Here is a 26796-nt window from a genome sequence, read left to right as displayed (position 1 = left end):
CATGTTTGTAGGCAGAATGGGAAAGCACCTCCCCCCATGTCTGAACGCAGCATGGGAAAGCACAAGCTAGAGAACAACCGCTGCAGTCCTTAGAAGTTATCTGTCCACAAAAACATATCTTGTCCTCAAAGACGAGCCAAGACTCCTCACTCTGAAAATAGGGAGACCTTGAAGATGTGTAGAAACACTGCCCCTGCTTCTAGCTTTGCCCTTCCCCCACTTGCCGATGTGGCAGGAATGGAGAACAAAGAACATTCTGTTTACGCATTCCATAAGCAACTAACAGGAGCCCTGCTGTAGCTCAGTTGGTAGAGCATGAGACTCTTAACCTCAGAGTTGTGAGTTTAAACTCAACTGGAGTGGCAGAGGTAAGCAGCTGGGCTGCTGGCTGGCGACGTGTGGGAGCGTCAGCCCTCCCAGTTCTTTCTTTCTTTCTTTCTTTTCTTTCTTTTCTTTCTTTTCTTTCTTTTTTTCTTTTTCTTTCTTTTCTTTCTTTCTTTCTTCTTTCTGTTCTTCTTCTTCTTCCTTCCTTCCTTCCTTCCTTCCTTCCCTCCTTCCTTCCTCCCTCCCTCCCTTCCCTTTCTTCCCTTTCTTCCCTTTCTTTTCTTTCCTTTTCTTTCCTTTCCTTTTCTTTCCTTCCTTTCCTTCCTTCCTTTCCTTCCTTCCTTTCCTTCCTTCCCTCCCACGGCTGGACGGCATCACTCCCCCACAGACTGAGCCAGAATCCGTCAGTCCCCCTCAGACTCGGTCCCGAGGGCCTCCCAAAATTATCACCCCCCTCTGGGATGTAGCTTAGACAGACTCACTCAAGCCCTATTACAGTATACCAGCCTTGACCCAGAAACGCCTGACGGAAGACATGTCCTTATGACATACTTCCTAGTTCAAAGGTACCCCAACATTAAAGCTAAACTCAAAAGGTTAGAACAGGGCCCCACTACCCCACAGACGGAGATCCTAACAGTGGCCTTTAAAGTCTTCCATAACTGAGAGAAGGAGAGAGAACGCCATAAACAAAATGCTGATCAGGCCAATTTCCAAATGTTGGCCCAGCTGATAAAACCACAACCTGGGCGCCCTTCTACAAACAAGCGCCCCCCAGGAGCTTGTTTCAAGTGCAGACAAGAAGGACATTGGTCAAGCGCTTGCCCCTCCCCCAGATCTCCTACCACCCCATGCCCCAGATGCCACAAAAAGGGCCACTGGGGGTCTGATTGCCCAACCACCCAAAGGGGAGGCTGGATGAACAACCCCATCCTAAGCCCACCGTAGTGGGGCTGACAGAAGAAGATTGATGGGGCCCGGGGGCTTCTCACCCGACCATTTCCATCACCTAACAGGATCCCAGGGTTACTTTAATAGTAGACGGTCGCCCCATCTCCTTCCTCCTAGATACAGGAGCCACCTTCTCAGTCTTGCAAGAATACCGGGGCCCTACCACGCCTGCCATTACTCCTGCATTCAGGGTAGGAAGTAAACAGATTTTCCCATTAAATCCGCGCCCCTTTTATTCACAATCCAAGACAATCTCATACTTTTCTCCCACTCCTTCCTAGTTATGCTCCAATGTCCCATCCCTTTACTAAGACGGGACATCCTTTCGCTCCTCCACGTTTCCATAACTATATCCACTCCCACAGCCCCCAGTACCCCCTTTCTGATGGCCCTCATAGCCGACAACCGCCCTCTACCCAATGAAAGCTCCGGTTCCGCCCTCATACACCCTGTAAATCCCAAAGTTTGGACATTACAAGCCCCTCCGTGGCCCTATGTCCTCCTGCCTCTATCAAATTATGTGACGCCTCTCAGTATATCTGTCAGGCCCAATACCCCCTAACCACTTCAGCCCTCATAAGCCTCCAACCCATCATTCAAGATCTCTTAAACAAAAATTACCTCAGACCCACTCACTCCCTGTTTAATACCCCCATATTAGCTGTTAAAAAAACCAACGGATCTTTCCGCCTCATCCAAGACCTTCGCCTCATCAACATGGCTGTTGTCCCTATCCATCCCTTAGTTCCAAATCCATACACCCTTTTATCGCAGATCCCTGCCTCGGCATCCCACTTCTCAGTCCTAAATCTCAAAGACGCATTTTTCTATCCCTCTAGACCCCTCCTCCCAAGATTTTTTCATCTTCACCTGGACGGACCCATACACAAAACATTCTGAACAACTCACTTGGACAGTTTTGCCACAAGGCTTCCGAGATAGTCCCCATATTTTTAGACAGGTCCTAGCTCAGGACCTCAAACAGTTTAATCATGACCATTCCGAGTCCACCTTATTACAATACGTGGACGAACTTCTACTCTGCAGTCCCTCGTGGGAACAGTCTCATCTTGACACTGCCTCCCTACTTAACCTTCTAGCTTCCAGAGGTTACCGAGTATCCCCCGTCAAAGCTCAAATCTCTTCCCCTCCTGTCACTTACCTCAGATTCCTTCTGTCTCAACAAAGAAAGTCCATTACCTTAGACAGAAAACAGCTCCTCTCTGACCTGCCCATTCACCAAACCAAGACAGAAATCCTTTCCTTTCTAAGCCTGGCTGAGTATTTTAGAACGTGGATCCCTAACCTCTCCCTGTTAGCAAGACCGCTATACGACCTCAGCAAGGGCCCCCGTGAAGAACCATTATCCTCCTCACCCCGACACTCCTTCATTAAGCTCCTTCGAGCCCTTGTAGAAGCCCCAGCTCTCCATCTCCCTGAGTTGTCGAAGCCCTTCTCATTATATATTCATGAGAGGTCCAGTCAAGCTCTAGGAGTCCTAGGCCAATATCCTTTGTCCCAGTAGCTTATCTCTCCAAGCAATTAGACCCCACAGTTCGGGGATGGGCCCCCTGCATACGGGCATTAGCCGCTGGACAGCTCTTGCAGAAAGAAGCTCATAAACTGACATTCAGGGCGCCCCTTACCATTCTGTCCCCACATCACCTAAAAGATCTCTTAACCTACAAAAGTTTACAGACTCTCCCTCCCTCCAGACTCCTCACCTTACTGTCCTCTTTCCTCCAAAATCCCATTCACCCCCTTTGCCATCCATATCCGAATCATGACTTTTTCCTCCTTTACTGCTCTCTCGCTTTTTTTCCTCATTTCTATTGTCTTCCCCGCCACCGCAGCCTCCTTTGTATGGTGATTCAAAGTCAGACAGACTTACACACAGCATCAAACAAGTTACTGCCCTCATTGCCACACCAGACTGCCCTCTGAAAAGCTGCTCTGAGCCTTTATACCTCCACTTTCCTCCCTCCCCCGAAGTGCTCACTAGCAGCTCCCCTTATTCTCCCCACCTCTGCTTCCTCTATGACCAAAAACAAGCCTGTTGCAGGCGATGGCCAGACACCTACGGGAGATGTCCCTACTGGTCTTGCGCCATTCACTACATGGGTGACTTCCAGTACCCACAGTATTACTCCTCCAACCGTTTCATGAAATATCCCAACGGCTCATTCTCCTTATCAATCCCAGATCCCTGGGAGTCTCGATGGGCTGCCAGAGTCACAGCCTCAGTTTACTATGGGGGGTCCTCGACCCCCCACGGTACCCTTCATATCTCTCGAAAGCATGTTCCCTCTCATTCCCAGATCTCTCAAGTTGCATCAGATAGCAGACATTCCGAAAAAGTCATTATCCAAACTCTTGACGGCGCCTCTTCATCTTCTTCTCCCCGCCCCTCTTCCCATTTCTCCTACCCTTCATTACAGCTCATTCAGGACACCACCATCTTTCTCAACCACACCCTCAACACCGCCAATTGTTTCTTGTGCGCATCACTACAGCGCCCACTGCTGGCCGCCGTGCCCCTTAATATTTCCAACTACTCCTTCAATGCAGAAGGACAACCCCTCTGCCCCCTGGCAGACATACCCCTATGAGAACCAGAATACGCAGATAATCTCACCATCCACCACTGTGTAGGCCCAACTCCACCCCCCTCCAGCGCACTTCACTGCCTCCCAACTCCAGCACACCCTGCATTCTCGTCACCCTAATCCCACAGTTTACACTTAACAGCATGGCGGAATTCCTTGAGCTCCAACCTCCCTTGCCCTCGTGCACAAAAAGGGCTGCTTTCCTTCCCATCATGGTCGGTATCTCTTTGACCACCTCAGCCATTGAGGCAGGGTTTTCGGGAGAGGCCTTGAGTCACACTCTATGGGCAATTAAAGATCTCAACGCCAAAGTTGAGGGGGCCCTGACATCCACTGGTGATTCCCTAGCCTCTCTCCAAAGACAGGTCACTTCGCTAGCTAAGGTCACCCTTCAAAACCGGCGGACCTTCGATCTGCTTACAGCCGAGAAGGGCGGCACCTGCGTCTTCCTCCGGGAAGAGTGCTGCTATTACATCAACGAATCCGGCATTGTAGAAACTGACATTACCAAACTCACCGACCTTGCCTCCAGTCTCCACTCTGCTTCCAATTCCAACCCATTCTCTTCAATACTGACAAACCCCCTCCTCACCTGGCTCTGGCCCATTGCAGGCCCCATAATAATCATTCTTCTCGCCTGTCTCTTCTTACCCTGTATAATAAAGTTCATCAAATCCCAAGTCGGAAAAATCTCTAATCAAACTTTCAACCAGCTTTTATTCAGGAACTATCAGCTTCTGGCCACAGAAGATCCCTCACCCTCACGTAACCTCCTCACCACATGCTGAGATGGATCCCTCTCTCCACTGGAAATTGTTCCTGGAAACAATGGCCGCAGACGCCTGGCTTCTGGCACCCGTATCCTCCTGGCACCACCATTAGAATCAACAAGTCCTCGACCTATAGTTACAGGGAACCTTCATTGATTTCCAACCTGAAGAAGCCCACATCTACCCGTCCTTACTGTGGGGAGTCCTATCAACCCTTTCCTCCCAATTCTCAAGCCCTCACTCCCTTCTCTGCCCCCGTTCAGCAGGAAGCAGTCAGAGAGAAAGCAACATCCACAACCCCATAGAGGAGAAAGGGGGGAATGAAGGGCCCCCACCAGTAAGATGGCGAACTTCCGGCTTCTCTTCCAGGTCCTCGGTTCCCGATGGTGCCACCTGAAGACCACCTCTCTCCCCCCTCCCAATCCCAGCACCTAGCCAATAGCCACCAGCCCCGTAGAAGTGACACCTCAATCACCCCATGCCCCTTCCTATATAACCCAGCACCTTTCCCTAATAAAGCGGAATTCTCTAGTGAATTGCTGCTGTGTGTCGCTCCTTTCCTTTCAATAGTATTCTCTAATAATTCTTTCTATTTCTGTGGGGTCCTTCATGTTTTTTCCTTTCTCGTTTCTGAGTCTGTTGATGTGTGCTGATTCTCTTTTTCTCTTAATAAATCTGGCTAGACACTTATCTATTTTTTTATTTTCTTAAAGAATCAGCTGTTGGTTTCACTGATTTTTTTCTATTGTTTTATTCTTTACAGTTTTATTTATTTCTTCTCTGATCTTTATTATGTCCCTCCTTCTGCTGACTTTAGGCCTCATTAGTTCTTCTTTTTCCAATTTTGATAGTTGTGACTTTAGACTATTCATGTGGGATTGTTCTTCCTTCTTTAAATATGCCTGGATTGCTATATACTTTCCTCTTAAGACTGCTTTGGCTGCGTCCCACAGAAGTTGGGGCTTTGTGTTGTTGTCATTTGTTTCTGTATATTGCTTGATCTATTTTAATTTGGTCATTGATCCATTGATTATTTAGGAGCCTGTTGTTAAGCCTCCATGTGTTTGTGAGCCTTCTTGTTTTCTTCATACAATTTATTTCTATGGGTCTTTGTGGTCTCAGAAGTTGGTTGGTAGAATTTCAATCTTTTGAATTTACTGAGGCTCTTTTTGTGGCCTAGTATGCGGTCTATTCTAGAGAATGTTCCATGTGCACTTGAGAAGAATGTGTATCCTGCTGCTTTTGGGTATAGAGTTCGGTAGATGTCTGTTAGGTCCATCTGTTCTAGTGTGTTGTTCAGTGCCGCTGTGTCCTTAATTATTTTCTGTCTCTTGGATCTGTCCTTTGGAGTGAGTGGTGTGTTGACGTCTCCTAAAATAAATGCATTGCAGTCTATTTCCTCCTTTAGTTCTGTTAGTATTTGTTTCACATTTATAGGTGCTCCTGTGTTGGGTGCATGTATATTTATAATGGTTATGTTCTCTTGGACTGAGCCCTTTATCGTTATATAATGTCCTTAATCTCTTGTTACTTTCTTTGTTTTGAAGTGTATTTTGTCTGATACTAGCATTGCAACACCTGCTATTTTCTCCCTCTTGTTTGCATGGAATATCTTTCTCCATCCCTTGACTTTTAATCTGTGCATGTCTTTGTGTTTGAGGTGAGTCTCTTGTAAGCATGTAGATGGGTCTTGCTTTTTTATCCATTCTATTATTCTGTGTCTTTTGATTGGTGCATTCAGTCCCTTTACATTTAGGGTGATTATTAAAAGATATGTACTTATTGCCATTGCTGCCTTTAGATTCGTGGTTACCAAAGGTTCAAGGTTAACTTCTTTACTATCTTACTGTCTAATTTAACTCACTTTTTGAGCTATTGTAAACACAGTCTGATGATTCTTTATTTCTCTCCCTTCTTATTACTCCTCCATTCTTTATATGTTGGGTGTTTTATTTTGTGCTCTTTTGTGTTTCCTTTGACTGCTTTTGTGGGTAGTTGATTTTATTTTTTGCCTTTAGTTCATATTTGGTTGTTCTGCTTTCATTGCTGTGATTTTATTTTTTCTGGTGACATCTATTTTGCCTTAGGAGTGCTTCCATCTAGAGCAGTCCCTCTAAAATACCCTATTGAGGTGCTTTTTGGGAGGCAAATTCCATCAACTTTTGCTTCTCTGGGAATTGTTCAATCCCTCCTTCATATTTAAATGATTATTGTGCTGGATACAGTGTTCTTGATTCAATGCCCTTCTGTTTCATTGCATTAAATATATCATGCCATTCTCTTCTGGCCTGTAAGGTTTCTGTTGAGAAGTCTGGTGATGATAGCCTGATGGGTTTTCCTTTGTAGGTGACCTTTTTTCTCTCTCTGGCTGCCTTTAATACTCTGACTCATCAGGCTGTGTGCTGGCAGCCATGTTTGTGAGCATGTGATTTTAATTTACATTTTTGTTGGCATTCAGCCACCTCGTATCTTAATCATGGTGTTGTGAAATATTATGTGGTCCCCACATTAGCTTCAAAAAGTCTTAAATCACAGTTAGCTGAACAGTAGTACTGGTGATATTAACTCTAAATCTGGGTCCAGAGCATAAGAGGGAGAAGAACAGTTTCGTTTGGTATATGCTGAAATAGTGCCTTGGAGTTTTTGAAGTACAGGAAATTTGACTTGATGTCTACAAATTGGTGCAACCCCCTCACTCTCGTAGGGCCCCTTTTTTCAGGACTGTAGGTGCCTGGTGGGCTTATCCTACTCAAAATTCTTTTCAATTCTGTCTTCCCCCTGTGCAGAATGTCACCACATGTCCTAGTTAGAGACCCTTTCCATCGACCCCAAATTCAGTCAAAACTCCCCTTCGCTCCCTGTGGGCATCAGGAGAGTTTGTACTAATACCAGTTAGTATTGATTCAACTTAGGTGTTGTTTCTCTTCAAAGTCATATTAATATGTTCATGAGTGATTAAAATTTTTTCCTGGGTTATTATTATTAAAATAGTATTTTTATCCAGATGAATCTGTAAATAGCTGCTGTGTGACAAATGTAGGAAAGCTAACTCGGGGGATGTAATGGTTCTGAAACTGGGGGGCAGTGTGCTCTGCCTTTACCAGAATCTCCCCGTGAAGGTGAGCTAAGCCTTTGTGAGCAGCCCGGGATGTGCTTGAGGAATTGCCAGGTGGAGGAACAGGAAATGTTTATTCGCGGCTGTTCACTGGCTGTGAGCCGCCTCCCGTTCAAGCTCCCGCACTGCGGAGTCCACGACTCCTATGTCCTCTTACTGGGTTACAGCAGGGTCCTGGACCTTTACAGGGACCCTCGAGAGGAACTCAGTTGGCATCGCTAATAAAGATGCTGCGGTTCATCTTACTACGCAGATGGACAGTGACTGTGAAGGGGTATGTGGGGGGGACTTGGTGAATGGGGAGCTTAGTAAACATAATGTTCTTCATGTAATTGTAGATTAATGACAGCAGAAGAAAAAAATTATTAATAAAAACAGAAGTATTTTTTTCAATAAACTTTTCCTTAGAAAAAGCAAATACAATTTTAAAAAAAGATGCTGCGGTTGAAAAAGCTTGATTTGTTAATTGAATGCTACCTTTTTAAGGCAGAGATCTCAGTGTTTTGCCTTCACCTACAATTCTAAGACCCGGTACATTTTTCCTGGTCTAAGATTTCTAATGAGCACAAGTAGTCTGACAACTATTCCTTAGCTCTATTCTCATATTCAGAAGGAAGAAAGTGTCCGTTTATCGTTGCCCTTTTCAGCAGGTGGATTGAGTGTCTGCAGTGAGCAGCACACCACGTACCCCGTGTAGTTCAGGGCAGCACGTTTGAGCTCGTTTGGCCTCTTTGCCTCCACGGCAGACAATCTTCGTCTCAGTTCTGTGCATTGATTGCACTTACCCTCAAACACCCAAACTGTCTTGGCATGGTTGACTTGCCCCCAAATGGCCCCACGGGGAGAGACTTCAAGTACAGGCAGCTCATTTGGGAGGTGATCCCAGCAGGGCCTGTGGGGGAGGTGGTAAGACAGGGAAGGAAGGACCGAACACCCTTTGCATAAAGGAGCAGGTTCCTGGTGAGAGCGGCCGGAAACGTGGAGACTATACAGAATGTGCTTCATATGTCCGGCCGTGGGGCAAGAGAGCTGTGATATTTATCCACGATTTCCGCCCCTCCTTGGTTGGAGGCCTGCACCCAGAGCAACACTAGGCCCCAGTCTACATGTGTGGGTGCCCTGTGGCCGAGAAAGGCCTCAGGTAGAGAAGCCCAAGGACTTAGACCCTGGAGCCCTTGGTCTGTCGGGGCTGCTGCAGGCCAAGGGGGTTTGGTAGCATCTGCTGCAGCGTTGGGCCATTTGCAGACTGGTTCCTGACCGCCGCTCCAGCTGCGTCTCTGAGCTGACTCCATCACCCGCCTTCCAGTTCACGGAGCTTAGCCTTTAGCCTCTCCCAGTTCACGCAACTCCCAGCTCTGTCCATGCTGAGCCTTCTGTCCAGAGTGATTCAGTCCTCCTCCCGCCCGCACCTTGAGGGCCGGGTAACTCCTGGCTTGAATGTCACTTCCCTTGCCGCAGCCGACCCAGCAGCCCTGCGGAGGGCCTTGCTCCTTCCCTTCATTTCCTGAGTGCTCACGTGACTGTTACGCACTCAGCCCAGCTATGGTGTGGGCTGCTGGCCTGCTTCTTTTCCCCTGCAAACACCGTGCTGAGAACCGGGGACCCAGTCCCGGTGCCTGCTGTCAGTGTGCAAAGGAAAGCGTGCGCATTTAGGAAGGAGGCAGGCATGGGGTTGAGCCCCAGCCCTGGCCAGTGCATTACCAGTTCGGATCTTCCATTTTCTTATCTCAGAAGGTGAGCTGCTTTCAGCGTGTGGAAAGGCTAGAAATAACGTGTGGGAACTTCAGGCATAAAACTTGCCCTGCTAGAGTCTTAGTAAATGTTAGAAGACAGGTGAAATCACACGCTGGGGAAAGGAGATGTGGGGACACTAGAGGGAGGATTTAATTCTGACGAGAGGTTCAGAAGCAGTAACAAACAGGGAGCACTACCTGAAGTTTTTATTTGAAAAAGTAGGTTTGAAAGAATCACTGACTTACTAAACTGCTGACATTACCGAACACGCATGATTCCATGAGAGCTAAATAAACACAAAGTTCTAAAAATATGGAATTGGGCCCTGTTTTATATGGTGGTCAATTTAGGCCTTCAAAACATAAAATGGATACAGATAAAAGATTAAATGGATGAGCAATTTTTCTGGGAAGAGTCTAAATAATAAAGTGTTATTTTAATTTCTTCAGGACCAGAATGAATGTCATTGACTAAGCTGTCAAATGAGGAGTTTTTATTAGCTCTGTATAAATCATCTTGTTAGTGGAGGATTTGTTCAGAAATAAGAATGAGTTGTCTAGAGATACTGGGAGATCTTCACTCTGATGTCCTTTAAAAGTAAGATCAATTCCCACCATAAGTGGTTTAGGAATAGAGATGCCTTAAGATGGTTGAGCTCAAGTCTCTGTGCTCTGGGGTCATAGGACCAGCGCTGCTCAGGGCACGACTATGAACAATACGAAGCGCTTTAATGGAGTTATTTTCCTGTATTCATGGGGTAAAGCTGCTGCAATCGAAATGCCATTATAGAGCCATGCCAAGATCATCTGTCACAAAGTTGAAGTTAAACTCAGCAAGAAACACTTTCCTTCTCCCCATACATGCATTACTGAGCTCAGGACTTCTCACTGGGAAGAAGCCATCCAGGAAACAGTGGGTGGGGCAGCCAACCGGAAGTTGGCTGAGGAATGTTATTTCCTGTGGAAATCTACTCGTTTACAGCATATGACACTAGCAGAAGACATCAAAGCCATGCTCACTGAACTTCGAAAGGAGGTCCACCTGCTCTTAATGAATGGAGACAGACAAAGCCAGAGGGAGGAGACTGAGGCTTGTGCCTGCCAGGCCTATTTTGATGCTATTGCTGTAGGTCAATAGTAGAAAGGTGAGAAACCAGACCCTTCCATATTTTATTACTGCTGTTACCTTCTTGGGGTGCAGCCTGGAGACTGTGATGGTTGGTGATACGCTAGAACCCAGTATACAAGGAGGCCTTGTGATGGGTCTCAGCTCGGGCCTGCGGGAGCGGGAGGAAGGAAACAGGGCCTCACAGCAAAGTACGTTATAAAAAGGGAGACTTGATTTCAGCTGGCTGGCGACTGCCAGGGAGCAAGCTCTCTAAGTGCAGCCTGAGTCCCTATCACATCCTTTCAAGCGTTTTTACCGCATCCTGCTTAGTTTTTGCAACTTTTCCACCTTCACCTAAATTCAGCAAGATATATTCCTTGTTTAATGCTCGGGGGGCTTAAGCATCCTGTTTTGCTCACCTGCTGCAGGAAGCGTGGGATACTGCTGGCTTCTAGCAAAGCGATGTAGAGAAGCAGAAAATAGCCTGGGGTTAGTTGAACATCCTGTTTCTCATGGGACTTATATCTTTTCCTTTAGTTTCTCAGAAGTTGGTACATGACTAGGGTCTGGGGCTAATTTTACAGAGAGCTTTGTGTCCTGTTTTTATGTCTGAAACTGCTTCAGCCCCTCAAGGCCTCAGTGCAGGGCTGAAAGCTACAGTCTGGATAAACAGATGTAAGAGTCCCACTGAAGTCAATCCCTGTGCCACACTTACATGGCTTCTTCTGTGCTACAGTTACCTCCTCTCCTGCAAAGCACAGATTGCAAAGCGGGTATGTAAGCTTAAACCCTAGAAAAGGGAATGATTACACGTTAAGGTTAAACTACAGCATTTGAACCGAGAAAATTTGGGACACTGCTGATACAAGGATCCAGAATAATTTAATTTAGGATTTCATGGCAACACATCCCTGGACTGGTATTATTTCTAGAAAGCCAGGTGCACTGTTTGGGTCTAGGACTCCGGGGTTTCCCAGAGAACAAGACACACGGACATGGAGATGAAAATCCAAGGAAAGTCTTTATTCCGCCAGCAAGCTGGGGTCGACAGCACCTCCCCTGACACGCAGGCCGAGTCCGAGCTGCTGACCCCGAAGCAACTTTGGGTACTGATTATATAGGATCTTCACAGCCGTTACACCAAAGCCCGGGCAGTTCTACAACTAATAGGTTTAAAACACACTCTATATTGTAACCAATGGGAAACATTGTAACCTTTTAGGGAACGCACCAGTTGCCTGCCCGCTTCAATTGTTATCTCTTGCTTACCCAAGCTTGTCTATGTGGCTTATCATGGGTTACATCCCCAGGCTTCCCTGGCTGTTGCCCACTTCTAGTTATCTAACTTAGGGTAGGCGCATTTCTCAGAAGCCTTGGGTAATTTACACAAGAAAAGACTGGGTGGCTCTCGCTCTAGGCAGTCAGGTTAAGTGTCATTAGTTCTTTTTCCTGACCCTTGATGCTCTCTGCACTCCGTTACAGCATTAATACAAGTTACATTTAGTGCGACCCAGAAAGCCTGAGGAAATGCACTATTTATCTGTCCTTGATGTGAGATTTTAGAAAATCATGTTGTTAATCTTTTAGTATCTTGAATCCAGGAAATTAAGAAGCAGGAGAGCTTGTACATGGATGGATGTACACATACAGGTTTTATGTTGTGACTTAAGTATAGATATTATTTAAAAATGGGTATTCCGAAACAGATGTATAATGGAGATTCACAAGAGCAACTGGATCTCCTTAGTGTGAAGTAAGTTTTCCATTAAATGTCGATGAAGACATTCCATAGTGAGATTATTTTGTATATTTTGTTTATTAAATCAAAGACACCATATCTTTGCCAATATTGTATATACTTTCTGTTACAAATGCAGTTTTTCAAGTGACCTTTCCTTGGGTGCCCCCGGTTTTCCTAGGCTGTGTAAATGCCAAGTAGATTCCTCCTTTTTAAAGACGAGGTTGAAGTCAGCATGTGGTGCTCCCTTCCCAAGACACTTTGCATCTTATAGTTTCCCGCGGTGACTCAGGTGAGTGTGGATCTCCACACATTCGGAAAACACATTCACCCCCGGATGTTGTTACTTCGTTGCCCTTTGAGAAACCCTGATACCTACACGTGCCGAGCTGAACTCAGTCTGAAGACACCCGAACCTCTCAGTAAATTCCACTTTAATAATTTATTATTTTGGAATACTTAGGCTTCATAGGATAATTGTAAAGATAGTACAGAGAGTTCTATCTACCTGTCACCCAGTTTCCCTTAATGCTAAGATCTCACATAATGATTGTACAGTGAACAGAATCAAGAAATTAACTACTGGTGACACAACTGTTACCTAACCTCCAGGTTTCATTTGGATTTTGTCAGTGTTTCCTCTAATACCCTTTTTCTCTTCAAAGATTCCACCCGGATTCCAAATAGCACTGAGCCATCATCTCTTGTGTCTCTTTTGGTCTGTGGAAGTTTCTCAGATTTTCCTTCTTTTTCTTGACCTTGACAGTTGTGAGGAGCCCTGGACATGTTTTGGGAGAGGCGTTGTGCATTTTCCTCGGTCCTTGTCCCCACTGTGACAAAGAATTGAAGGGCAGAGACATAGTTGTGAAGCAGAGTAAAAGTTTTATTTAAAGTTACTTAGAGAGAAAGTGCTGGTGACCTCAGAGAGAGGAGCACCCTGAAACGTTGGGGGTTCCCCCTTTAATGGATTTTTCAACAATGTGAGAAAGGGCTAGGGGGGTGGACTTATTAAGTGGTCTTAGGTGTCTTTAATGAGACATTAAGTTTCTTATCAGTCCTCTGGGTAATTCTGCAAAATTAGCTTAACTCAAGAAATTTACTGCTTTGGTTCCCTCCCAGGATGCAGCTTCCTGGTTTGGGAGCATATCAGTCAAGACTGTCTGCCCCTCCTCCACAGTGGGCAGAGTTGTTTGTTTGTTGTTTGCTAAAGAATATGTTGAGAAACTTTATTCTTAATCTTCCTGGGTTTTTACAAAATGCAACTTTGGCTTTAAGGTGAAATCTTCCTGTCTTTATTTTGCTGTTTATAGGTGGGCCTTTTAGCAGGTTGAAGTAAATCTTTCAACAATCTAATTGACACAGTGAAGACATGGGCTGTGCTCAGATACTTCTCTTTATCTGGGGAATATTCAACATTCAAGGCCAAGTTGCTCTTGGCTTTTTGAGCTTTAAGTGATTAACTCATTAACTCTGAGACTTTCCTGGCTTTCTAGTTTTAACTGGCCAACTGAGTCCTTTCTAGGGGGTTTTACTGACCTTGTTCTCTTTCCACCTTCTCACATATATTTTCTTGCCTAACAGTCAGGCATTTCATAGACTGTCCCTCAATTTGAGTTTGGTTTTACTGACATCCCCTGAATATTAATGATGATGTTAATGTTGATTGTTTTGGTCACTGGTCAAGTTAATCTTGACCATTTGGTTCAGGTGGTCTCTGCCAGACATTGCCACTGCACAGTTTCAATTTTCTTTTTCCATAGTCTCTTCTTTCTAAGCAATTTCCTAAGTCCAGGCTGCACTCAAGAAGGTGGTGATTTAAGTTTTCCATCTTGGAGGGGACATGTCTACATATATGATGTAGAATTATTTGTTTGGAAGATCTGTCTCCACATATTTAATTCTCTGATTATTTACTTATAACACTGTGGACTCGTGTATCTTCATTTCATGTTCTCAGGTATCACCCAGCACTCTGTAATTTATTTCATTGCTCAAATTTTCCCAGCTTTGGCCACTGGGAGCTCTTTCAGGTACGCTTCTGCATCCCCTGGACATACTAGTCCCTTAGGGTTGGGCATTCCCAATATTATTGGCCTCAAAGAACTTCTCAAGTGTGCAGAACTGAGTGTAAGTCCAGAGAGAGAAAATCCCAGGGCAAAATACCTCTAAAAGCTGAAATCAGACAAAGGGAGAAATAAAGTTTAAAACCCATTTATTGCTTAAAATCTGCAGTCCAGCACCATCTCTCTTCATTGCTCCAGAATAAACAAGCCAGTCCCAAACCCTTAACCTCTTAGGGTCAGACACGCCCTTGGTTTCCCAGGTAATTACCCATTGATATGGAGATGAACTTTCCACCCTTGATGAAAGATGCAAGTGCACTAAAGTCATATTTCTTTCCTCCTCTGAACGCCTGTTGATATGCAGATGTACCAAAGCCAGGCGAGATATTCTGGAAATGTTGCAATTTTACCCACAGGGAGGGAGATGAGAAAGTGGGCCCAATGTTAAATAGGTATGAGCGAGGTGGAAAGAGAAAAAGGCCAGGGAAGTCTACTAAAAAGAATTAAAGCTCAAAAAGACAGGAGCAATTTGGCCTGGAATGTTTGAATATTCCTCAGATAAAGGAGGGTACCTCATCATAACCTGTCCTTATTATGTTAATCATACAAGCCCAGCAACCCCCCTTTTTAAAACTCTACTTATATGCTGTTTTCTTTTTCTTTCTTTTTTTTCCCCTCTGACCCCAATCAAGTAGTCTGCAAACCAGGCAATCAATTCAGCACGCAGGCGCAGCAGAGGGCAGGAAGGATTCCATCCCCAAGATTGCATTTTAATACCCAGGAGGTCAAGAAGCAAGACTCTCAACTTACTCATAAGCAAACAGACAATAACTCTGCCCCCTTGGAAGAAGGGCAGCCAGTCCTGATATGTTCCCAAACCAGGAAGCTGCCATCCTGGGAGGGGGCTAAAAGCAGTAAATTTTTTGTGTGAAGCTAATTTTGCAGAATTACCTAGAGGACTGATAAGAAACTTAATGTCTCTGAGACCACCACCAAGTCTACCTCCCCAGCCCCTGGCCACACTCCTAAAGAACCCTTAAAAATGTAAACCCCCAACCCCTGGGGTGCTCCTCTCTCCTAGGCCGCTGGCACCCTCAAAGTGTGCAACCTTTTAACTTAAAACTTTCTCCAAACTCCCAGGATGCCCCTCCCTGCCGAGGCGGCCTGCACTTTCTCTCTCCCCAAGTAACTCCAAAAATACTTTCTCTCTACCTCACTGCCGTGTCCCTGCCCCTCAGCTCTCCACTGCAGCGGGGATACTGACTGAGGAAAATACACAACACTCCCCAGCACCCGGAATTGTCCTGGGAATTCTCCGATAGTTCCTCCTCCTTAGCATAGCCTTCTCTGGTGTTGACAGAAAATAGGGGAAGTGCCCCTGGTAACCAGCAGAGCATGTAGTCCCTTTCCTCAGGTGAACTGGAGGCTTTATTACAATCAAAAAAATAATTAAAACCTGGCAAAGCCAGTTTTTAACTGATCCAACTTAATCCAGACAAAACAGCAAAATTTGATTATCCTCTGTCCTTAACCCGGTAGGGCAGACATCCCCCCAGTGCCGCGACCTTCACCCCAGTAGGCTCTCTGGGGGGGTTTCAGGGGAGCTCAGCCGGCTCTCTTCCCTGGTTCCCTGGGCCTAGAACCTGTATTTCCCACCTCTCAGGAGGTCCCTGTGTCCGAGCCCCCTGCGTACCCGGCCCCCCGTGACGGAGGCTCCTTGCACACACCCGGCGGGATCCCCTCCGTCCGTCCCCGGCGGTTTCCCTGGCGGGAGATGGAACCGCGGGTCGGGACTCGACTCGCTTCGCATCTCGGACGCGTCCCAGCCGCACACACCCGACCCCGGGACGCGCCCGACCCCCGGGGCCGCGCTCACGGCCACCTCCCCTGCCTTGCCTGGTGCACGAGGACGCCTGGTCGCCGCGGCACCTGCGTCTTCTCCCGGGCGTCGGTCACGCTGTCTCCGCACAGCAGTCCCGGGTCCCCCCTCGGCTTCCGGGCGAAGGTGAGACGCCCAGGCAGGGCGGGCCGCCCGAAGCCGGGGGGACGCGTCTTCCCGCCCCGTGGGCCCCCACCTCGCACGGGCAAGGGGATCCCGAACGAGCCCCCAAATTCTGAGAAACACACTCACCGGCCCAAACTCAGTAAGTGGACACGGAGACAGAGAGCAGCGGAGCGAGGCTCTAATGACGGTCTTGCAGAATCAGGTGACTGGGGGGCACCGATAATAATCTCCTAGTGTGTGAGTCCCTCCCCTGGTTCCTCACTGGCTGAGTACTACAGGGTTTACATTCCTTACCGGACGTTGCCTAAGCCAGTTATATCTTTCCCTTCCATTTGTCTTAATTTTATTGGTAGGTTTAGAAAACTCAAATCAAACAGGTGTAGCCAGGCTTTTACCAATTCCCCCACCCCCACCCCCACTCTCAGTCTTAACATCTTCCAGCATGTGACCCTTTGTTAATACCTTACTGTTACAATGTTTAAACATCCAGGTGGGAATAAATCACATTCAGGTTCTATGCTCTTTCCTAAGACAGATTTTACCTCTTAAAATTCTCATAATTCTGATTATTACAAAAGGTGAATGACTGCCCTGCTGGGGACACCAGCTTAGCTGTGGGATCAAAGTCAGCATCATCAGTAAAGAGACACCAGTGCCTCCTGATAAGGGGTCCTGAGAAGGACACACCATGCCCAGGGGTATTTGCACCATCACTTGCATCTCCTGTGTGCAGACCTCAGGTCGTGTCCATTTGCGTGGCATTCTAGACTACAGCTGGCCTCTGTGCCCTTCAAAAATCTCAAGGTCAGAACACACAAAGAAACATGAGGCAGTGTGCAGCTGAGACAGGACCCAGGGGCCCGACTACTGTATACACATAATTCTTGAGGCAGGACTGGGTGGGGAAGGGGGAGGGAAGATGGCTAGAAATGGCATTATTGGGACAGTGGACAAAATTGGAAGCCAGTGGTGGATTAGACAATAGTAGTGTGATTTGATTTCCCACATTTAATCATTGTCCTGTGCCCATGCCCTTGAGGTTAGGAAATACATATTCAAATGTTGAGGACATGAGGGCACAAAGTCTGCAACAGGGTCTGAAATGGGAGAGAAAGGAATGAGAGTGGGAGAGAAGTTGATAAAACAGACCAGATAAACACTGCAGAGTGAAAACAGGTGATGAAGGTAGCTGGGAAACGAGGATTTGAGAATTCTTTGTCCTGTTATAATGCAACTTTTCTTTAAATTTGAAATCATATAAGAATTTAAAGTTATAGAAACAAACGTCTACCCTGTGCTCAATGCAGGGTATCTCCTACCAATGAAACTAGAATTATTCAAGTGGCCAATTCCCACTAAGCACCTGACTTTCTGATGTTGACATTCTGAGGTCATGTGTGTAAGGCTGGAGGTACCAGAGGGAGGAAAGCAAGAACAGTGCAAGTGGAACAAATACAGCACCAAACAGCTCTGTGCCATATAAGGAAGGAACGGACAGCGCTTCCTGGATTCCAGTCCCATGATGTGCCAACAAACCCCGCATACAGACCCCCTCCATCCGGAAGGAGACCTCTGGCTGTCCACCACCCGACCCTGAGCCAATAAAAATTCCCCACATACCCCTGGTGAGGCCCACTCCCTATCCCTTCCCTGTGTTTAGGAAAACTCCCCACCTACCCTGCTGAGGGCGACTTCTCCAGCCTGTGTTTCAGACTGGTGAACTCGCCGGGGATTGCGCTCAAATAAACTGCCTGGCCCTTTGTTGCCTCTCGTCACCTGCTTGTTTCCGTTACAATTTATCTTACAATGTGTCAATGAGGGCACGTGTGTTGCGAGCTTCAATTTGCTGACTCCCAACTCTTCCTGTCAGATTTGCTTCCCTTACTGGGTCCTCCTGTTCCTGGATGAGTCAGGCTGAGGTTGATTTTCACACTGGATGCTCGCAGGGACCACAGGGCATAGGCAGTGTAAGTACGGGGAAAGGAAATCCTGGGGCAAAATACCCCTAAAAACCAAAATCAGTCAAAGGGAGAAATAGAGTTTAAAACCTGTTTATTGATCACAAACGGCAGTCCCAGACGTCTTTCTTCTCTGCTCAAGCAGCAACCACACCGGTCCTCCCCCTCACCTCTCTGGTACAGATTAAGCCCTCTGTTGCCCAGGTGATTACCCATTGATATGGAGATGAACTTCTCCACTCCTGAGGAAGGATGCAAAAATACTAAAGCCATACTTCTTTCCACCTCTTAACGCCAATTGATATGCAGATATACCGAAGCCAGGCGAGATACTCTGGAAATGCTACAATTTTACCCACAGAAAGGTTTTATAGAACCTGCAGGGGCCTGATGCCCTGGGTCCTCTGCAGCCTGGGAACTCCTGCATTGGGGCTGCTGTGGGCCCATTAGATCATGAACACAAGTGTGTCAGACCTGGGAATGGTTCTCTCCTCAGTGTTTTTAGGGCATTCAGTCCCATCTGGTTCCGGTGAGACTTTGCATCAGCCCAGGATTGTAACCTTTTCTTTTCATTTGCTTGGCAACTTAATTTGTGGAGGTACTGAAATGGGAGTTTTAGGTGCCCGGAAGGGAAAAGAGTGACGTGGACTGTTACTCACAGAAAGGAACGTGGGGCCCTACATGCGAGTTGCAGCACGGTTGTGCAGCAGATGCTCCCGCAGCTCCCAGAACGCCCATCCAGCAACTGGGTAGAGGCCGTGCAGCTTCCATCCAAGGAGCCCTCACTTGAAGCTGAGGCAAAAGGCAGCCCCTGCGGCTGGGGGACTCGACTAGGGAACTGCCGACCTGGGCCGAAAGGGGGGGGTCTGGGAGGTGCAGTCCCGGGAGGTGGAGCTGCGCCACGGATTCTCGGTACCTAAGACCTTTGGCCACGCCTCTGGGGAATCTGGGTGTTGAAGCCCTGGGGCTGCACCGCGCTGAGTCCTCTCGGTACTGATGAGTTGGTGCTGCACCGCTTCAAGGACTCTGGTGCTGGACAGCTGAAGGTCGGAGGTTTCTGGGTAGAGAGGTCCTGGAGCCACACTGCGCTGAGGATTCTGGGTACTGAAGCATGAAGCGTGGCTGATGCTTACGGGTACCGAAGTTCTGGAGCAACACTGCGCCAAGGATTCTGGGTACTGAAGTCCTGGACTCTCCCCACTGAGGATTCTGGTTACTGGAAACCTGGGGCCGCACCGAGGATTCTGGGTACTTACGTCCTGGAGCCGCCCGCTGAGGATTCTGGGTACTGGGATCCCGGCCTGCGCGGGGGATCCCGTGCAGTGTGCTCGGGTGGACGGCCACGCCGAGGCGCAGAGCCTCCGTCTGCATCTGGCAGAGGACGCGGAGCCCCCGTCCCCGCCCGCCGTCCGTCCCCGGGTGAGTCGGGGCCCTGCAGCCCCCTGTCCTGCTCGCTCTTCCGAGCGGGGAGGAGGCCGGCCGTGCGGATGCGGCGGGGGAGGGGTGCTGAGGCCGGAAGCGCCTGCAGGCCGCAGGGGCAGGGGGTCCGTGTCCCAGGGGCAGACGGGGCGAGTCGCCGGGAGAGCCTCTGGGAAAGGCCGGGAGCTGCGGCCCGGGGAGTCCCGGCGTCGTGGGGCGGCTGCGTCTGGAGGGCCGCTCCCCGCGCGCTCGGCGGAGCCTCCGCCTGGGCGGGCGGGTTCCTGACGCCCGAGGAGAGGGAGTCCTCGAACAGGTCGGGCGAGTGGAGGTGAGGGCGGCGTCCAGAACGGTGAGCAGCGGCAGAGAGCAGGGAGGGCCGGGGGCGGAAAGGGGCGCTCGCTGAGCTCCGCGGGGGCAGGTGCCTCGGCGACTTGCACGGCCGGGTCACCTGGATGCGGGGTCCGCGTGGGTCTGCACAGCCTGGGAACCCCGGCCTAGCACCCCAGCATATCGGGGAGGCCAGAGCACTGCACGGAGTGCGGCCGTGTTCGGAGACCTTCCCGAAGGCCAAGAAAGGAGATTTGGGGGCGGCTTCTAAAGAGCGCGGTCGGACAGCGGGAGGTCTGTCCCGGTGTCCCAGGCGACGGGAACTCGTGAGCCCAACTCAGACCTCGGTGGCCCTTCCCTGCTTCCCCGAAGTAGGACAGAGGGGGAAGGCTTGCGCTTCAGTCTTCAGGTTAGAATGACAGCGAAGTAACAAAGACGCTCGCCGCTGGAAGGGCGCAGAGACAAAACAAAGTAAGTTGGTCGCACCAGTGAGAAATGTTTAAGTCAAAAAGTGCCGCTCGAAGAAAGGGGAGTTGTGGGCAGCCTCAGAGAAGGTTCACTCGTAGTCTTAGGATTGTGTCTTTTCAGGCTTTCAAGAATGGGGAAAAGCTGGGGCGTTGCTGGGCGTACGCATGACTTGTGGTGTCCTTAGGGGAGCGCTGTGTATTTTCCTTCGTTCCTGCCCCCACTGCAACAGAGAATTGAAGGGCAGAGACAAAGTAGTGAAGCAGAGAAGAGGTTTTCTTTAAAGTTACTTACTTAGGGATAAAGTGCAGGCGGCCTCAGGGAGGCGAGGCACCCTGAAGGGCATAAGTTGTAATTAGAGAAAGTGCTCACTCGGGAAGGGGTGTGGGCGATCTCAGAGAAGAGGCGCTGGAAGGTTTAAGCTTCATTCAAGGCTAAGCACTTAGAAAGTGTGGGTGACCTCAGAGCGGTGCGTGCTGAAGGGTTGGGGGTTTCCCGTTTTATGGACTTTTCACGAATGTGACAGGGCTAGGGAGTGTAGACTTGTTAAGTGGTCCCAAAATGTTCATCTGTGATGAGACTTTAAGTCTCTTCTCTGTCCTCCAGGTAATTCTAGAAAATTAACTTTACACAGGAAATTTACTGCTCTAATTTCTTCCTACGGTTAGCACCGTGGCTATGCCAGCATTTCAATTTATGACTGCCTGCCCTGACCCCTCAGTGGGCTGAAACATTGTTTGCTAAAGACTGTGTTAAGAATCTTCTTAATTTCTCGGGTTTTGAAATGCAATCTTGACTTTAAGATGGAATCCTTCCTGGTTCTACGATGCTGTTTAGAACTGGGCTTGTTGCAAAAATAATCATGCTTATCTCTTGCCTAGGTTGCAAATTACTTGTTTAGGAGCTATATGAGGGAAAAACAGCATATATGTAAAGTTAAAGAATAAGCTGGGCCTTTTAGCAGGCAAAAGTAAATCTTACAATGGCATGATCTGACTGACAAAATGAAGACATAGGCTATGCTAAGATGTTTTTATCTGGGGAAGATTCAAACATTCCACGCCAAGTTAGTCCTGGTCTTTTGAGCCTTACTGATTAACTCATTAAGTCCGCGTCTTTCTGGCTCTCTAGTTTATAAAGTGGCTAAGTCTTTTGAGTCCCTCCTAGTGGACTTTCCTGTTCTTATTTCCACCCCACTCGTATCTATTCTTCTGCCTAACAGTCTCATGATGTGTCATGATGTGTGGCCTCATGACCTGAGATGTAGTGCGATATATTATATCACCATCCGTAGTGTGTCCTGTAGATGTTCTGTAAGATGAATTTATTGATCCAGTTCTCCACGATAGTGCTTCCCCTCAAACAGTTGGGACATATTTTGGGGGTGAGGGGAGTTGGTTTGGAGTCAGAGAGACATTAGAGTATAAGGTGAGGGAGGACTTTATTATTTTTTAAATGAATTTTTAATTAAGGTGTTATCGATATATATTCTTATGAAGGTTTCACATGAAAAACCATGTGGTTACTATGTTCTCCCATATTATCGAGTATCCTGTCCCGTACCCCCATTGCAGTCACTCTCTGTCAATGTAGTAAGATGCCAGAGTCACTACTTGTCTTCTCTGTGCTACACTGTCTTCCCCAGGACCCCCACACACCATGTGAACTGATCATAATACCCCTCAATCCTCTTCTCGAGGAAGCAGTTTATTAAGGCAAGAGTGTGAGGGAATGACAGAGAGAATGACAAAGGAAGTTCACTGAACCTCTGCTGTGCATGGGTCGCATCCCCTGCTGACTGCTTAAGCCGGTGTCACCTTGCGTCCAGTGTGCACTGGGATCTGCACAGCGTGGGAACCGAGTCCCTACCACCCCAGGCTTTGGGGGAGCTGCAGAGCGCAGGATGGAATGAGGTTATGTTCTGCAAACTTCCTAGAGACAAATAAGTGGACTTTCAGGCAGGCTACTAGAGAGCATGACCGTGAGCTGCAGCGCCATCTGGGGCACCCAGGTGACAGTGATTTGCGAGCCCAGATCTGCTCTCTCAGCAGCCCCTCCTTACTTATCTGTTATGGGGCAGAGGGCGTGAAAGTTTGAGCTTAAATCCAGAGGATCACAATGACAAAGCACAGTGACACAGACACACTGAAAAAGCATAGAGACAGAGCATCGTAGTAGTGAGAGTTGATTTAAGGCAAAAATGTGCACACTTGGAGAAAGGGGAGTGTGGGCTACCTAAGAGACAGGTGCGGTGAAAGATTGGGAAAGGGCTACACACTTAGAAAGTGCAGGCGACCACAGAGGTGCGCCCCTAAGTGTTTAGGGTCTGGAGTTTTATACGCGGTGAAGGATTTTCAGGAATATAACAAAAGGCTTGGAGTGTGGACTTGTCCACTGGTTCCAGAATGTTCATCTTTGATGAGACATATTTTTTTTCTTTTAACTTAGCACAAGACATTTACCCGTCTGATTCCTTCCCAGGACAGCAGTCCTGCCTGGAAGCATATCAGTCGAGACCATCTGTGCCGCCTCGGAAGTGAGCTGAGTCATTTTCTGTTTGATTAAAATGCAGTCTTAGCCTCAGGATGGAATTTCTCCCAAATAAGCTGGGGCTTTCAGCAGGCTCAAGTAAATCTTACAAAGGTGTGAGCCCAGTGACACAGTGAAAACATATCCTGTGCCGAGACACTTCCTTTATCCGGGGAGTATTCAAACATTCCATGTGAAGTTGCTCCTGACCTGAGCTTTAATTGACTCTGTCATTAACTCTGTCTTTTCTGGCTTTGTAGTTTTAACAGGTAAAATCTTTGAGCCCCTGCCAGTGGGCTTTTCTGGCCTTATTCTCTTTCCTACCTGCTCATACCTGTTTTCCTGCCTAACAAAGGGGCAGTTGTCACTTGGGCGATTTAATTTGGGTGAGGGCCAGCAGTCGAGGTTGGGGCAGGGTCTCCTTGGGACGGTCTTCCTCCAGCAGGGAAGAGGCGGCTGTCCATGTGTCCTTGCAGAGGTTTTGGAAACATGGCTGGGGTTCAACATGGGGCAGGCATCCAAGGGTGGTTGGGTGGCTTTGGGAAAGGGGGTGACCCCTTCCACCCCCTGCATCACTCCGACTCCCTCGGTTATTGGCGTGGGAGGAGTAGTGAGGCCAGGCAGGTTTTCCAACACCAATAGGCCTGTGCAATCATCATCAAATAAATGGTTTAAACTTTTTGTGGCAAAAATTGTAAACATAACTGAGAATTAGAGATGCTAATTCCCCATGAACGTATCAGCTAGATCTAACATATCACTTTACAACTATTGAAAATAACGAAATTCATTTGAGTAAATTTGAAAATGTTAAAGGCTTTAAGTGGCTCATGATTGGACACCATCCCCTCTTGTGAGTGGAGAGAGACTCCTTTGGGCTGTGGAAAAGTAAAGGTTATTAAGGATGGAGAGGGAGCAGAGGAAAGGAAATTACTGGCAAAGAATCAACTATTTTATGCAAGGTTGCCCTAAAGGAGAACAGAAGGAGTCTCAGTAAATTTCCCAGTGCTGAGCAGGAAATTTCATGTTGTCTGGTTAAAGGTTCTATTCCAAGGAGGCTGAAACTACTGTCAGATTGCATAGTAAGATTTTGTTTGCCATCGTAGGGCTATTAGAAAAGTAACAGCTTTGGGCCTGTTTTTTTCTTTTGAGCACAAGTATTCTGGGTTGTTCCACATTCCCCCCTACCCCCCGTGCATGTATGCTGGGCATCACCTTAGCCATGCCCACTGGTGTGAAGCATGGGCTTTACAGTGAGACTTCAGACCTCAGCTTTGTTACTAATTTAAACTCTCTGTGCCTCAGTTTCCATCTGAAATAGATGGGTGGTAAGTAACCACATCATACTGTTGTTGTAAGGGATTCATGAGGATACCTGGTATGATGCCGGAAACCATCTCTGGTATATAGTAAGTGCCCAATAAGTATTTAGTAGTAGTAATATTAATACTTTCTGTTCCAGATGAATTAAGAGGACAAACTTTCTGATCAGTGTCAGCATCACGTCAGGACAGGCTGTGTTCAGATGCCTACATTCTGGGTCTCTTCCCAGAACAAGAGGCGGCCGTGGACCCCAGGTGTGGGAATTTCCGAGGACACACTCCTGTAGCCGCCCGCTCTGCTGCCTCCAGTCCTGTGCCCACAGGAGAGGGGACTGTGCCAGGCGTAGGGAGGACAGCCACCTGGGTTGGGTACTCCTTGCCTGTTACCGTCTCTGCTGCAAGCCAGGAGGGCTTTCCCCCGGCCGTGACTGACGGCCTGTGAGCTGCACTGTGCCGTGTGATCTCAGAGCCGCAGCTGCTTCTCGGGCCACCAAGCCTCTCAGCGAGAAACGTTTCCCCAGATCCCAGCCCCTTGCTCAGGACACGTCCATCACTGCTCCTCTCGGTGCTGTGTAGAGCTTACTGCATACATGGTGTAGAACTGGCCTTGTGAAAACGGTTCCCTGAGCAAAGGTTCTGGGCTTTACACCTCTTGCCACAGTTTATCTCTCAACCGACCTGCAGGTTAGGGCTGGAATCGCCGCTCTGCAGAGGAAGAACTCATCAGTGTTACTGAGGTATAATTTCAACACAATAAAATCCACCCATTTTAAGTTGCAGTTTAGAAAGTTTTGATAATTAGGCATTGAAATTCAAGGTGGCAGAGTGATAGGTGACACAAAGAACTCCTCCCATAATTACATATAGTATGAAAATATAGTTAATACAACTTACCCTACAACAGCAACCGGAAAGAAGGCTGCACCAGATTGCATACACCAGGAGAACAGAGTAGACCTCACAAAGCAGGGCAATGTACCAAACCCTTGATCCCATGGGACCCAAGTCCTTCTCCCACCCCAGCTCACCAGCGGGAGGAAGGGAAATAGAGAAGGGAGAGGGTGGAAGTCTAGAACTGCTGAACACTGAGCCCTGGAGATCTGCCTTGAAACACAAACGTACATTGTGTGGCTCTCTTGGGGTTGGTTGGGTTGGAGAGCTGGGACAGGTGGAGTGCTTGAGAGACTGAGATTCCAACCATTTGTGGAGGACGGGATCCACATCAGGCCACTCTGGGACAAAGGAAAGGTGGGTGGTCTGGGAGGTTTCCTAGTACTAAGAGGGCTATTGAAGGGGCAGAATTTGTATGGAGCTTGCTGCACAGGAGAAGGGATAGGTGGACAAAGTTGTCTGGGCACAGTCTGCCCAGCAGGTTGGGAACTTTGAAGAGCTTCAGGTGCTCCATTCCCCTTGCTGGCTACTCAGATCTGAGGCCCCCCACTGTGATGTGCAGTCTGCTGCACCTTCCTCCTAGCCTGCCAGCACTGGCTCCTCAACCGGCAGTCACTGTGCTAGTGTCAGGCCAGCCAGAGGGAAGCCCCACCTACAACAGTTAGAGACACGGAGCACAGAGGCTTACACCTCTGTATTCGGCCCACTGGCTCTGACACTAGAGACAGGCACTGCAGTTGGGAATCAGAAAAGAGATCTTTCCTCCCCCCAGGCACCACCTCCACTCTCCTATGACCCCCAACCTTACTCTAGGGGCTGAGCAGCTCCAGAGACTGGAGCTTCTGTGCACTAGTGGTCACCACACAGAAATATGAAATGTCAAAGGAACATGGTTCAGACCAAAATCTCACAAACCCCAGAAAAAGGGCCAAATGAAACTGAACTCTTTTATTCTGAAAGAGAGTTCAGAATAAAAATCATAAACATGCTCCTGGAGGTATAGAAAAAATACTAAAGAACTCTGGAACAATTTTAAGACAGATTCAATCATTAAGAAATTCCATATCTGAAATGAAACATACAATGGAGGGATTTTAAAGCAGATTAGATGTAGGAGAACTGACAGTAAATAGAATAGAAATTACAGAAGAGGAATACAAAGTAGCTGAGGCACAGAAAGATAAAAGGATCCCTAACAGTGAAAGAACATTGATAAAACTGTGTGACCAATCCAAATGGAACAATATTTGCATTGTAGGGGTACCAGAAGAAGAAGAAGAAGAGAGAAAAAGGGATAGAAAGTGTCATTGAGGAGGTAATTGCTGAGAACTTCCCCAGTCTGGGGAAGGAGATAGTCTCTCAGGCCATGGAGATGCACAGATCTCCCAACACAAGGGAACCAAGGAAGAAAACATCGAGACATATAATAATTAAAATGGCAAAGAGCAAGGATAAACACAGACTTTTAAAAC

At 47.7% G+C, this 26796-nt stretch overlaps 1 protein-coding gene, 1 long non-coding RNA gene and 1 pseudogene across 8 annotated transcripts in view; 2 read left to right on the top strand and 1 right to left on the bottom strand.

The window, feature by feature from the left end:
- The window catches only part of LOC108401424 (zinc finger protein 337-like), an 80612-nt gene that overhangs the window by 9099 nt on the left and 44717 nt on the right, over nt 1–26796 (top strand). The gene's annotated exons all lie outside the window — the stretch shown is intronic.
- Nucleotides 7041–10827, top strand: LOC118967478 (N-acylneuraminate-9-phosphatase-like; annotated as a pseudogene).
- On the bottom strand, nt 12773–17452 carry LOC140846507 (uncharacterized). Its single transcript, XR_012125668.1, has 2 exons — nt 16305–17452; nt 12773–13175 (listed from the first exon to the last, which is right to left on the bottom strand). It is a non-coding gene; the product is annotated as an uncharacterized lncRNA (long non-coding RNA).

The sequence above is a fragment of the Manis javanica genome, chromosome 15, assembly GCF_040802235.1.
Source record: "Manis javanica isolate MJ-LG chromosome 15, MJ_LKY, whole genome shotgun sequence".
In the NCBI taxonomy this organism is placed as follows: Eukaryota; Metazoa; Chordata; class Mammalia; order Pholidota; family Manidae; genus Manis; species Manis javanica.
Note: the sequence above shows the minus strand (reverse complement) of the source record. Positions and strands in the feature narration are given on the sequence as shown.